The sequence below is a fragment of the Haliotis asinina genome, chromosome 6 (assembly GCF_037392515.1).
Source record: "Haliotis asinina isolate JCU_RB_2024 chromosome 6, JCU_Hal_asi_v2, whole genome shotgun sequence".
Lineage (NCBI taxonomy): Eukaryota > Metazoa > Mollusca > Gastropoda > Lepetellida > Haliotidae > Haliotis > Haliotis asinina.
Window position 1 is genome coordinate 71,228,719 of NC_090285.1, and position 13,040 is coordinate 71,241,758.

Here is a 13,040-nt window from a genome sequence, read left to right on the forward strand (position 1 = left end):
ACAGATTACTTCCATGATAATGCCGACAGACAGACAGACAGACAGACAGACAGACAGACAGACAGACAGACAGACAGACAGACAGACAGACAGACAGACAGACAGGAATGAATGAATGAATGATGAATCTAGTAACTATAGGAGCACATCATTGTTCAACTTTCTGTATCATTCACAAGCATTATAAACAAGACAATGAATACCTTTGTCGTGCATGAAGGTCAATACTGGTCAATACCAAGGTGGGTTCAGGAAACATCATTTTATTTATGTTTCAATCCATAAGGCAGATATCCACCTTATGTAAAACATTTTATAACTGTATAAATTATTAGATAAGGCTTGTTACAAAGCCTTCATACAGATATCCAAAACAATGTTATGGACAATGTCACATAAAATTTGTAATCGTAAATGTCTTAAATGGGCAACCGACATAAAGAAATTGTTATTTACATATGTGCTCAGGGGTGGATACAGCTTTTGGAGAAAGAGGGGGCTGTGCACTACTGAGAAAAGAGAGGGTGCACACATTTTCACCTTAGTTTCAATGGTCTTTAACCAAATTTCAGGACAAAGGGGGGCAGGGGGTAGGGGGTGGTTTGATGTGCTCCCTTGTAGCCCACCTCTGGGTGAGTCTGTGGGGGTAGGCAATGTGTGGGTGTGTCAAGGTGTGGGCAATGTAAATGTTTACTCAAAGAGTCGTTGACTGTGTGAATAAGAAATGGCATTCTAAGTACTAGAAAAACAATGTAGCATATGCCAGGTTTGGGCTTCCATTCCAGTACTTTTTTTGGTTGACTTCCATCCGGGATTTGAACCCAAACCCTCAGAAGCAAGTATCTAATCGCCAGCGCACAATGTCATCTGCCTAACCTGCTCAGCCACCATGACTTCCACAAAAACTGAAGTCAGACAACTGACAGTCTAGACTGCATATGTTGTGTACCCCTCTGCTAAGTGTAAACTAGTATGGCTCCTATGGCTGAAAGCTGTAATTACACAATACCATTTAGAAAGTGGTCAAATGTAGGCACCTAATCACTAGTGGTGGCTGAGTGGGGTAGGTGGCTGACTTTGTGTGTTGCTGATTAGGTGCCTGACTCTGAGGGTGTGGGTTCGAATCCTGGATGGGACTCAACCAAATAAAGTACTAGAATGTGTACTTTACTAAGAAAGTGTAATCCCAAATATGATATATGTTGCATTTGACCACTTTCTAAATGGTATTGTGTAATCATAGAAAAAGATCTTTATGTTTCGATTCATCCATGAATACTGCGTATAGTCAAGAATTGTAAATGCTTTGGAGAACCCAAAATACACCAGGTCATTACTTCTATTTAGAACATGTTTTAATCGTTTAAGAGCAGAAATGTTAGAAGAGGTTTTAGTAAAGCTGAAGCTGGTGATGTCCTCTCTGTAATGTACTAGAAGATGAGAAACAGCATTGTCAGGAATATGTTCTACACACTATATCAATATGTGTTCCACTGGCTGGATATGTTCTTTACAATACAAGAATCTGTTCCTGACACTGTGAGCATGTTCCATGCACTGTATGAACATGTTATTTCAGGCCACAACATGTCTGACACCCTGAGGCATGCCCTGCTAGACTTCAACCAAGGACTCAGTTCATGATTTAGTCTCTATGCAAAGCTCCCAACAGCTCACTTAAGTAGAATAATTTTTTTCTATTTTACTGCCGACATGCCCCATAACAAGTTCCATCTTGGAACTCACTCCACTGAAAACTGTGAGCGATACTGGGTCATTAAACATCCCAAACACCAAACAGATGACTAAACCCTCAACACACAGCTGAGTTGATATCACTCATTTCTAAGGATATTCATAAAAATAACAACAAAAAACTGATATAAACACCATTATTTCTCCATCGTAATCATTAACAGTACTGGCAGCCTGCTGCTGGCTAGTTTCATTGTGGGCTTACAACAGTATTTTATAGCCAGCAGAGTGTGCCAATACATTTTCCAAGTGTACATATTTGACCACATCATTAACTACGGGACATAGTTTAGTTTTGGTAGTTCAATGATGTCTGTATAATTCATAATCAATCAAACTGTAACTTCCACAGATCAACCTACCCATTTATCTAACACCAAATGTGACTGGTCCAGAGAATGCTTTCAGCCAATGAATTATGTCATTCTTTTCTGCTTTTCTGATTCAAATGGCAGTGACACTAAATGAATCAACAGTGACCACCAAGCTATGATTTTATTAAACTTGCTTTAGCACATGTTTAAGTTTACCTAACTACAAGTAATTCATTAATTACTTTATTTTAACACTGTATCTCAATTTCCTATTTTTAATACTGGGCTGGTTACATGTTCACTGGGCCAGCAACATTTTTTAGTTATCAGCCCTGCAGGCTTCCTGGCTTTGTTAAAAGTTTCATACACTGCACCATCTCTTCCTCTGATCCCTGTTTCAAGTGAACCTCTCATCTGCTCTCACAGTGTAGCTCTGATCTCAGGATGGTGGACATATCACAGATGTGCATTTCAATATTTCAATCAAGTGTCTCACAGTCACTGGCAGATGGATTGATTCTGTGTCACTGACAGCAGAGGATTTAATTATTCTACAAATATCTGTGTCATTTTTATTAAAGTTTGCAGAGACACAACAAATGTAGTGACATGTCTGCAAGGTGAAGCAGGCCCTGATGTCAGACCTGCAAGCAGGTGCCCCCAACACATATCACCTTATCTTTCTTCAGTTCAATCACTGTAAAGTCAGTTGATTTGTATAACAACATCACTATGACCAAGGATGTAAATACAGTGTTTTCAACATCTCTTTGATCAAGGATGTACACAATGACAGTGTTTCCATCTCAGTGATCAAGGTTGTAGTTTACACTGTGTTTCCAACGGGAACTCCCCAGTTTGCCAGTAGGTATTGTATAAAGGCCCCAGGTCTCTAGACAGTACTAATCTCTTAAAGCAACTGATGATGCACTTTAGTTTTTATCAACATCCCTGAGCTGGTGAATATGGTTCACCTTACCAACACCAACACAGTTCACCTGAACTGACACTAACATGAGTGATTAAATTAAGTGTTTAAATCACTGCATAATGGAAAACATACTAGTTCAGCTCACATTCCTCCCGAATTCTCGAGGAGTTTACTACATGATGGAAGTTGTGAGTGAAATTCAGATGAGAGACTGTGCACTAGAAGTGTGGAAAGGCTTAATGTCCTGCAGCAGTCAACACTGCCAACAATCTCATCCGCAAGTATAGAAACATCATTAAAAACCATGTCTCAGATCCTACAAAGTTGAAATCAGATGCCATCATTGCTGACTTGAAAGTAACAGTCAAATTTGATCACAGACCCGTACTAACCATATACCCAGAGGAGGTTAATACAACAAAACTGTATATTTTAGCAAAATTAATGATGTAAATATCAGTTATATAGTCCATAGGAAACATCTGTTCAATTGTCTGATATATGCCTCATATAAATGTCCGACTCAATAATGATGTATGCGTGTGATAGTGTGTATATTGTCATATTTTGTAATACTGTAGATTTGAAACATGGTGATAGTACTAGTGTTGCCTTATGGCCATATTTCATAATACTGTTGATGAGATTAATGAGGACGATAATATACCATTCAAAATGTAGGGGATATTGGATTTACAATATGAAGCCATAGAGGAAACACATGATGAAGAGATATTACAGGGAAATGTGACAATTTATTCCATTCCTTTGGAAATGTTTCATCTGTATAAATATATATATATATTTTTCTCATATGCGTTGGCATTGGCTAGTGGTTTGCTCCCAAAATGGAATATTCTCTACTTTTTTTTCAAAGTTGTATAAGTTTAAAAGAATGAAGTGACAGTGTCAACGTTGTGGGTAGCCTAGTTACCCTGGACTTCATTACACAGGGAACAGCTTGCCTTGCATGCTCATTCAGGCATATCCTCTAAAATCCCATGTACACCATCTCTATGATCAAGGATGTAAACAGTCTGTTTCCAACATCTCTGTGATCAAGGATATAAACACTATATTCCAACATCCTATGATCAAGGATGTAAATGCTGTGTTTCCAATGTCTCTCTGATTGAGGATGTAAACACTGTATTACAACATACTATGATCAAGGATGTAAATGCTGTGTTTCCAATGTCTCTCTGATTGAGGATGTAAACACTGTATTAGCAACATACTATGATCAAGGATGTAAATGCTGTGTTTCCAATGTCTCTCTGATTGAGGATGTAAACACTGTATTACAACATACTATGATCAAGGATGTAAATGCTGTGTTTCCAATGTCTCTCTGATTGAGGATGTAAACACTGTATTACAATGATCAATCATACAAACACTGTGTACTCGCTCTGACAACTGGAAGCAGGAGTGACAGTTCCATGGAACAATTCACTGACCAATTATAGATCACGCAGTTATAGAATTTACTCATGTCAGCCACCAGAGACGCATTGCTGGAGTCAAGAAAGAAGGATATGAAGAAATAGAGAAAGGGTTTGAGCGAACGTTGACTGGTGCTCAGTGCTGTTGAATCAGGACCTTGAACTGATTGAAGGGAACAGAGTGGTGATTGCAGCCATTGATGCGATTTGAACAGCAGATGTGTCCTGATCACCACACAACTAAAGAAACATGGAAGGAGTAATCAGGAGAGCTAATCAATAGCAGACAGTAGACAAGTCTCCCTTCCCTGACTCAGACTTCTGCTGCAAGTGGAGACCCTCCTGCTACAGAATATGCTCCATCCTCCAATACCCGCCATGCCTGATAACCAGCAGTCTAAGAATGGCAGAATGTATTGAACTGGTGCCGAGTCACGATGGCAGACGGGCATACATTATGAGGATAAGCCATGATGCTTCACATGTTGCCTGATCCGTGATGTGTGTTATTGTGTGGATACCATGTGTGTTTATGCCTAAGTGTATAGAAAACAATGTCATGGGGGATTCCTCACTGGTTCTGCTTCAGTGAACATAGCGAACCATATTGTGTGCAGTGCCTTTGAAATAGCTCACTGAATTAACAAATGTGGTGTGGATGTACTTGTGGCTCAATCTAATGTGTCCATTGCATGTCGTGTGACAGTGGACATACAGATCAATGAGAATTTGTGAGTAATCCTGTTCTGAGAATGGAGAGATCGTGTGGATGTCCAGTTCCATTCATACATCAGGCAGTGTCGCGTCTTGTGCTGAAGACAATGGACCGGCCTCGGCAACAGTCTCACAACACTCACAAGCAAGGGAACAAAAGCCAGCTTCCTCAACACAATTAGGATAGCAGAAATTCAGCTGGGTCTGCAGTGATGATGTTTGTCTGTACTCTCTTTCCACAGTCACTGTCACCGATGGCTGCTGACACAGTAGGGTATGCTGGCATGAAGGTGTTATAATGTGGATCAGCCACCATCCATTGTGCAGAGACACAGGGCCACTGTTATGCCATAACTATCTGATCATTATGACATGAACTAAGGCAGTCCTGTGTGATGTGTGACAGTACCACTAGTGGACATTAGAGGTATCTCTGTAGTGCCAAACCCAGCAATAACTGTCCAGTGTTCTCCCAACACACCGCTGTAGTGGCTGCAGTCGTCAGCTGATCCCCAGGCTGGAGCAAGACGACTATTGCCAGGGAAAACTCTTGTACAATGCTGGACTACTAGCTGACAGAATCAGCAGTCACTATACTTCAGGTAAGTATTGCCTGCTGTCACCTTTAACCAGCTTCATACACCATGACACGATACATGATACTCCCTACCCATGTGTGCTTGTGTGCAGGAATGTTTACTGAAGTATAATATTAGTGGAAAGCTGTGCTTGATAACTTCCTGGTCACACGTTGCTCACTTCATACCAGGAAAAATGTAACAGTGAATGAGTATAGAAAACCATCACCACAAACAACACTTTATCTGTCATTCATGTTAAACATGATCAGATTGAAGAAAGGACATCCCACAGGGTGGTCTTCATAGGAAATCCTTTTTTCCTCGATGCCTATATGCTGTTAGGTACATAGACTATGTATCTTTCATATTATAACTTGTTTCACAATACACATACACAGGTCTATATGCTGTTAAGTACACAGTAATGTATGTGTCACAATACACATCTTGACATGCACAGGTTTATACGCTGTTAAGTACACAGTAATGTATATGTCACAATACACATCTTGACATGCACGGGTTTATATGCTGTCAAGTACACAGTAATGTATGTGTCACAATATACATCTTGACATGCACAGGTTTATATGCTGTAAAGTACACAGTAATGTATGTGTCACAATACACATCTTGACATGCACGGGTTTATATGCTGTCAAGTACACAGTAATGTATGTGTCACAATACACATTCTGACATGCACAAGTTTATATGCTGTTAAGTACACAGCAATGTATGTGTCACAATACATATCTTGACATGCACAGGTTTATATGCTGTCAAGTACACAGTAATGTATGTGTCACAATACACATCTTGACATGCACAGGCTTATATGCTGTCAAGTACACAGTAATGTATGTGTCACAATACACATTCTGACATGCACAGGTTTATATGCTGTTAAGTACACAGTAATGTATGTGTCACAATACACATCTTCACATGCACAGGTTTATATGCTGTCAAGTACACAGTAATGTATGTGTCACAATACACATCTTGACATGCACAGGTTTATATGCTGTCAAGTACACAGTAATGTATGTGTCACAATACACATTCTGACATGCACAGGTTTATATGCTGTCAAGTACACAGTAATGTATGTGTCACAATACACATCTTGACATGCACAGGTTTATATGCTGTCAAGTACACAGTAATGTATGTGTCACAATACACATTCTGACATGCACAAGTTTATATGCTGTCAAGTACACAGTAATGTATGTGTCACAATACACATTCTGACATGCACAAGTTTATATGCTGTTAAGTACACAGTAATGTATGTGTCACAATACACATCCTGAAATACACAGGCCTATATGCTGTTAAGTACACTGTATTGCATGTGTCAGAATACACATCCTGACATACACAGGTCTATATGCTGTGAAGTACACAGTATTGTATGTGTCACAATACACATCCTGACATACACAGGTCTATATGCTGTTAAGTACACAGTATTGTATGTGTCACAATACACATCCTGACATACACTGTATATAAGTATACTGACTAAAAGCCTTTAAGGGTTTGAAATCTGCTGTATGTAATGCAACACTCTACTCTTAGATAAATTAAACGGACAATATTAAGCATTATCTGTTTTACTCTTGTTATTTCAACTTAGTTTCAACAGGTTCTGAAAATCAACTATGCAGTGTGGTTTATAATGAATACTGTATTCATTATTCGTCCCCTGTTGTGAGCAGCTCACTGCTGATTCTGTAGATGACAATTATATGTGGGCACTTACTACGCAAGTTGTTAAGTGCAGTTACAGCAGCACTTTAATTAAAGCAAAACGACAGGTCATCTGTTCTTTGAATGGCATCTACAAATGCTGCACATAAGGAAGAGAATTTGATGAATGTCAGCTTCTTTGTCATAAGGCACACAATGTTTCACAGTATATATTTACTTCTTTATCAGCTGATATAGTGAGTGAGTGAGTTGGGTTTTACACCACTTTTAGCAACATTCTAGCAATATCATTACAGGTGACACCCGAAATGTCAGGTGATGAAGGTGAAAGTATACACAAACATTAGGTCCACCTATATTTTCTAGCATAGCGTAAAGGTGTACAGTGTATAAACTGAGTTTAGTCGACTTCTTTCAGAGAAATTTGGTGGCAGGTACCACAAAAAAATGTCTCATGGTTTGTTCCTAGTTACTTTGCATGATGTTGTGCGAGATGGTGTCTGAGATGTCCATTATATAAATGAAATAAATACTGCAGAGTGATGTGTTAAACAATAGTGAAGTGAAGAGCAGAAAAGTTAATCATTGCCAGCAACTACTAGCTCACCAGGTGGCCAACTGGGAGGTGTGTTTGTCAGTTAGGTGGTTGATGCCCATAATGTGCAACTAGTACAGCCCTGATACAAGATTGTTACAGGTTCCAGTTACTCAGTTATTGTTCCAGGGTGGATATGCTGAGTGAGTGAGTGAGTTGATTGGGGTGATTTATTGTCGCTTACTTTACATTAGGACATATCTTGGCTTGGTGTTGTCAGCAGCAGATACACTTGGGGAGACATGTTGTGTGCATAACCTTCCTATACTCTGACTGAAGGCAACAAGTTGATGTGACCATCCATCACTGTAAGGTTCTCAGGTACAGAGTGGGACTGCAGGCAAATATTGATAGCAATCAATAGATCAGTGTCACCACTTACAACCCTGACTGACCTTTCACCACAACTCCGACCATCCGACCTCAGCACAACCTGTGACTGGGAGACATAAGACAAAAGTCATGTTTGATAATGTTGGGGGTATGTCCTGTTAATATCTCCTTTCTTGCAGCTGTTACAAACAATTATGTGTTTTTCTGATCTGTTTTTAAGACACAACACATAACTTGAAGAGCAGGTCTCCATGACATATTGTGCCACAGTATTGATGGAATATCAACACAAGGAAGAATATATGTTAAATGATTGTAGCAGTAACTCCTGCAAGCACTGACCTGAACGGGATGTTTGGGGAATGTTGAAACACCCAAAACCGTCCCAGTACTCAATCTCCATAGATATACAGAGGAGAATCTAGACTACAGTAAAAAGACAAGGAATCACCAAGGTTGACTGGATTTTTAGTGCTGCCATGTAGACAGTACTGCCATGTGGGTGTCCTGTAGACAATACTGCCATGTGGGTGTCCTGTAGACAATACTGCCATGTGGGTGTCCTGTAGACAATACTGCCATGTGAGTGTCCTGTAGACCGTACAGCCATGTGGGTGTACAGTAGACAATACTGCCATATGGGTGTACTGTAGTCAGTACTGCCATGTGCATGTCCTGTAGACAGTACTTCCATGTGAGTGTCCTGTAGACAGTACTGCCATGTGGGTGTCCTGTAGACAGTACTGCCATGTGGGTGTACAGTAGACAATACTGCCATATGGGTGTACTGTAGTCAGTACTGCCATGTGCATGTCCTGTAGACAGTACTTCCATGTGAGTGTCCTGTAGACAGTACTGCCATGTGGGTGTCCTGTAGACAATACTGCCATGTGGGTGTCCTGTAGACAGTACTGCCATGTGGGTGTCCTGCAGACAATACTGCCATGTGGGTGTACAGTAAACAATACTGCCATGTGGGTGTACTGTAGATAGTACTGCCATGTGGGTGTCCTGTAGACAATATTACCATGTGGGAGTCCTGTAGACAGTACTGCCATGTGGGTGTCCTGTAGACAATACTGCTATGTGGGTGTCCTGTAGATAATATGGCCATGTGGGTGTTCTGTGGACAATAATGCCATGTGGGTGTCCTGTAGACAATACGGCCACATGGGTGCCTTGTAGACAACACTGCCATATGGGTGTTATGTAGACAATACTGATATGTAGGTGTCCTGTAGACAATACTGCCATGTGGGTGTCCTGTGGACAATACAGCCACATGGGTGTCCTGTAGACAATACTGCTATGTGGGTGTCCTGTAGACAATACTGCCGTGTGGGTGTCCTGTGGACAATACAGCCACATGGGTGTCCTGTAGACAATACTGCTATGTGGGTGTCCTGTAGACAGTACTGCCATGTGGGTGTCCTGTAGACAATACTGCCATGTGGGTGTCCTGTAGACAGTACTGCCATGTGGGTGTCCTGCAGACAATACTGCCATGTGGGTGTACAGTAAACAATACTGCCATGTGGGTGTACTGTAGATAGTACTGCCATGTGGGTGTCCTGTAGACAATATTACCATGTGGGAGTCCTGTAGACAGTACTGCCATGTGGGTGTCCTGTAGACAATACTGCTATGTGGGTGTCCTGTAGATAATATGGCCATGTGGGTGTTCTGTGGACAATAATGCCATGTGGGTGTCCTGTAGACAATACGGCCACATGGGTGCCTTGTAGACAACACTGCCATATGGGTGTTATGTAGACAATACTGATATGTAGGTGTCCTGTAGACAATACTGCCATGTGGGAGTCCTGTAGACAGTACTGCCATGTGGGTGTCCTGTAGACAATACTGCTATGTGGGTGTCCTGTAGACAATACTGCTATGTGGGTGTCCTGTAGATAATACTGCTATGTGGGTGTCCTGTAGACAATACTGCCGTGTGGGTGTCCTGTGGACAATACAGCCACATGGGTGTCCTGTAGACAATACTGCTATGTGGGTGTCCTGTAGATAATATGGCCATGTGGGTGTTCCATGACAATAATGCCACATGGGTGTCTTGTAGACAATACTGCTATGTGGGTGTCCTGTAGACAATACTGCTATGTGGGTGTCCTGTAGACAATACAGCCACATGGGTGTCCTGTGGACAATACAGCCACATGGGTGTCCTGTAGACAATACTGCTATGTGGGTGTCCTGTAGACAATACTGCTATGTGGGTGTCCTGTAGACAATACTGCTATGTGGGTGTCCTGTAGACAATACTGCCATGTGGGTGTCCTGTAGACAATACTGCTATGTGGGTGTCCTGTAGACAATACTGCCATGTGGGTGTTCCATGACAATAATGCCACATGGGTGTCTTGTAGACAGTACTGCCATGTGAGTGTCCTGTAGGCAATACTACTACGTAGGTGAACTGTAGACAGTACTGCCATGTGTCTTATTGACAATACTGCCATGTGGGTGTCCTGTAGGCAATACTGATATGTAGGTGTATTGTGGACAATACTGCCATGTGGGTGTCTGTGTTAATAGGAAGGTTAAAACAGACAGAAAAGTACATCACTTTATAGCTGGCACGTAATCGCCAGCTGACAATGTCAGCCGCCTAACCCACTCAGCCACAAACGTGGAAGTTGGACAACTGATAGTTGATTTAAGCACCTAACTGATGATTCAAACCAAGGAATATATCCACACAGTTCAACAAATTTCCTCCATGATATCTTGTTAACTATTACATTAATATTTGATAGGTAACGATCTTTAGCCTCATGAATAAAATAAAAGCTGCCGTAATCAATAAATGAGTGAATGAAGTTTCAGAGAGCTGTCAGCAGTTAGAGTCCTCCACTGCCTGACACTGTACCACAATGTCACATGCAATCCCTCACTATGATAGCCTACAACTGACTACATCACACTGTGATAATCAACAATTGAGGACTTCACACTATGAAAATCAACAACTGACTACATCACACTATGAGAGTCAACAACTGACTACTTCACACTATGATAGTCAACAATTGACGACTTAACACTATGAGAGTCAACAACTGACTACATCACACTATGAGAGTCAACAACTGACTACATCACACTATGATAATCAACAATTGACGACTTCACACTATGAGAGTCAACATCTGACTACATCACACTATGATAGTCAACAACTGACTACATCACACTATGATAATCAACAATTGACGACTTCACACTATGAGAGTCAAAAATTGACTGCATCACACTATGATAGTCAAGAACTGACTACATCACACTATGATAATCAAGAACTGACTACATCACACTATGATAATCAACAACTGACTACATCACACTATATATGATAACATACAACTGACTTCATTTCACTATGATAATCAACAACTGACTACATAGCACTGAGATAGCCTACAACTGACTACATCACACTATGATAATCAACAACTGACTACATAGCACTGAGATAGCCTACAACTGACTACATCACACTATGATAATCAACAACTGACTACATAGCACTGAGATAGCCTACAACTGACTACATCACACTATGATAATCAACAACTGACTACACAGCACTGAGATAGCCTACAACTGACTACATCACACTATGATAATCAACAACTGACTACATAGCACTGAGATAGCCTAAACTAAATAGCTCAGCCTACCAATAACTATTTCAATCTACATCTGATAACAGTCTACACCTGTTTACAACATGCTTATTGATAACATATGAATGTAGTGGAGAACTTTGTGAATACATGATGTCAGTGTTCAGTGAGTATAGACTTCATAGCACATGATATCTATTCATGTAGTAGTCACATCATGAGGAGCGTTACCTTGACATCCATCTTGTATATGCAGCATCATTTCATGTTATCACCACACACTAACACAATGCATGGAAGCACGTGAACAAAATGGGAGCCTCATACACGTGCATGGGGTTTCATTATGAATCTTGACTGCCAACCTTGTTGAATATAGGCAAATGACAGCCACAACATACTATTCCACTGTGAGCAGTGGGGTAGCCTAGCGGTTAAAGTTTTGGTTTGTCATGCTGAAGACTCGGGTTCAAATCCCCATATGTGTACAATATGTGAAGCCCATTCCTGAAGTTCCCTGCCCTGATGTTGTGGAATATTGGAAAAGTGGCATGAAACCAAACTCAGTCAGTCAATCAGTACTATTCCACTGGCTCATTCCTTGTCCACAGATGACATGTCTGCCATGATGCTGACACAACCATACATCCCCTACCATATCTATGGTTTGTACATAGGTCACTCACAAATGCATTGTAGCTTCAAAGAAGCAATGGGTTCAAAGTTCAAAGAAGCGACATTTATAGTGCAATATAACATGTACAGTCTGGCATTGTGTTGACTGGTACAGTGTCACATTGACACAATGGCAACTCGGTACACATGACTGTGACAGTGTCACACCGACACATGACCACTGTCATCAACACCTGATTACTACAGACACCCAGGAGGGACTCACCCCAGCCTGTTACAAACGTTTCATTCTATAAACCAGCTACTACTCATGTTTGTGGAGCATGTAAAAACGACATTGTATGTACAATGTAAGTGCCCACATCCCTAC

The 13,040-nt window shown here is 40.8% G+C and overlaps 1 protein-coding gene across 1 annotated transcript in view; it reads left to right on the plus strand.

The window, feature by feature from the left end:
* Window positions 1-5,292: 5,292 nt before the first annotated feature.
* The window catches only part of LOC137287579 (beta-1,4-galactosyltransferase galt-1-like), a 30,061-nt gene continuing 22,313 nt past the window's right edge, over window positions 5,293-13,040 (plus strand). Inside the window, exon 1 of the mRNA XM_067819946.1 lies at window positions 5,293-5,761. The gene's annotated coding sequence lies outside the window, so the exon portion shown is untranslated. The remainder of the gene's footprint in view (window positions 5,762-13,040) is intronic.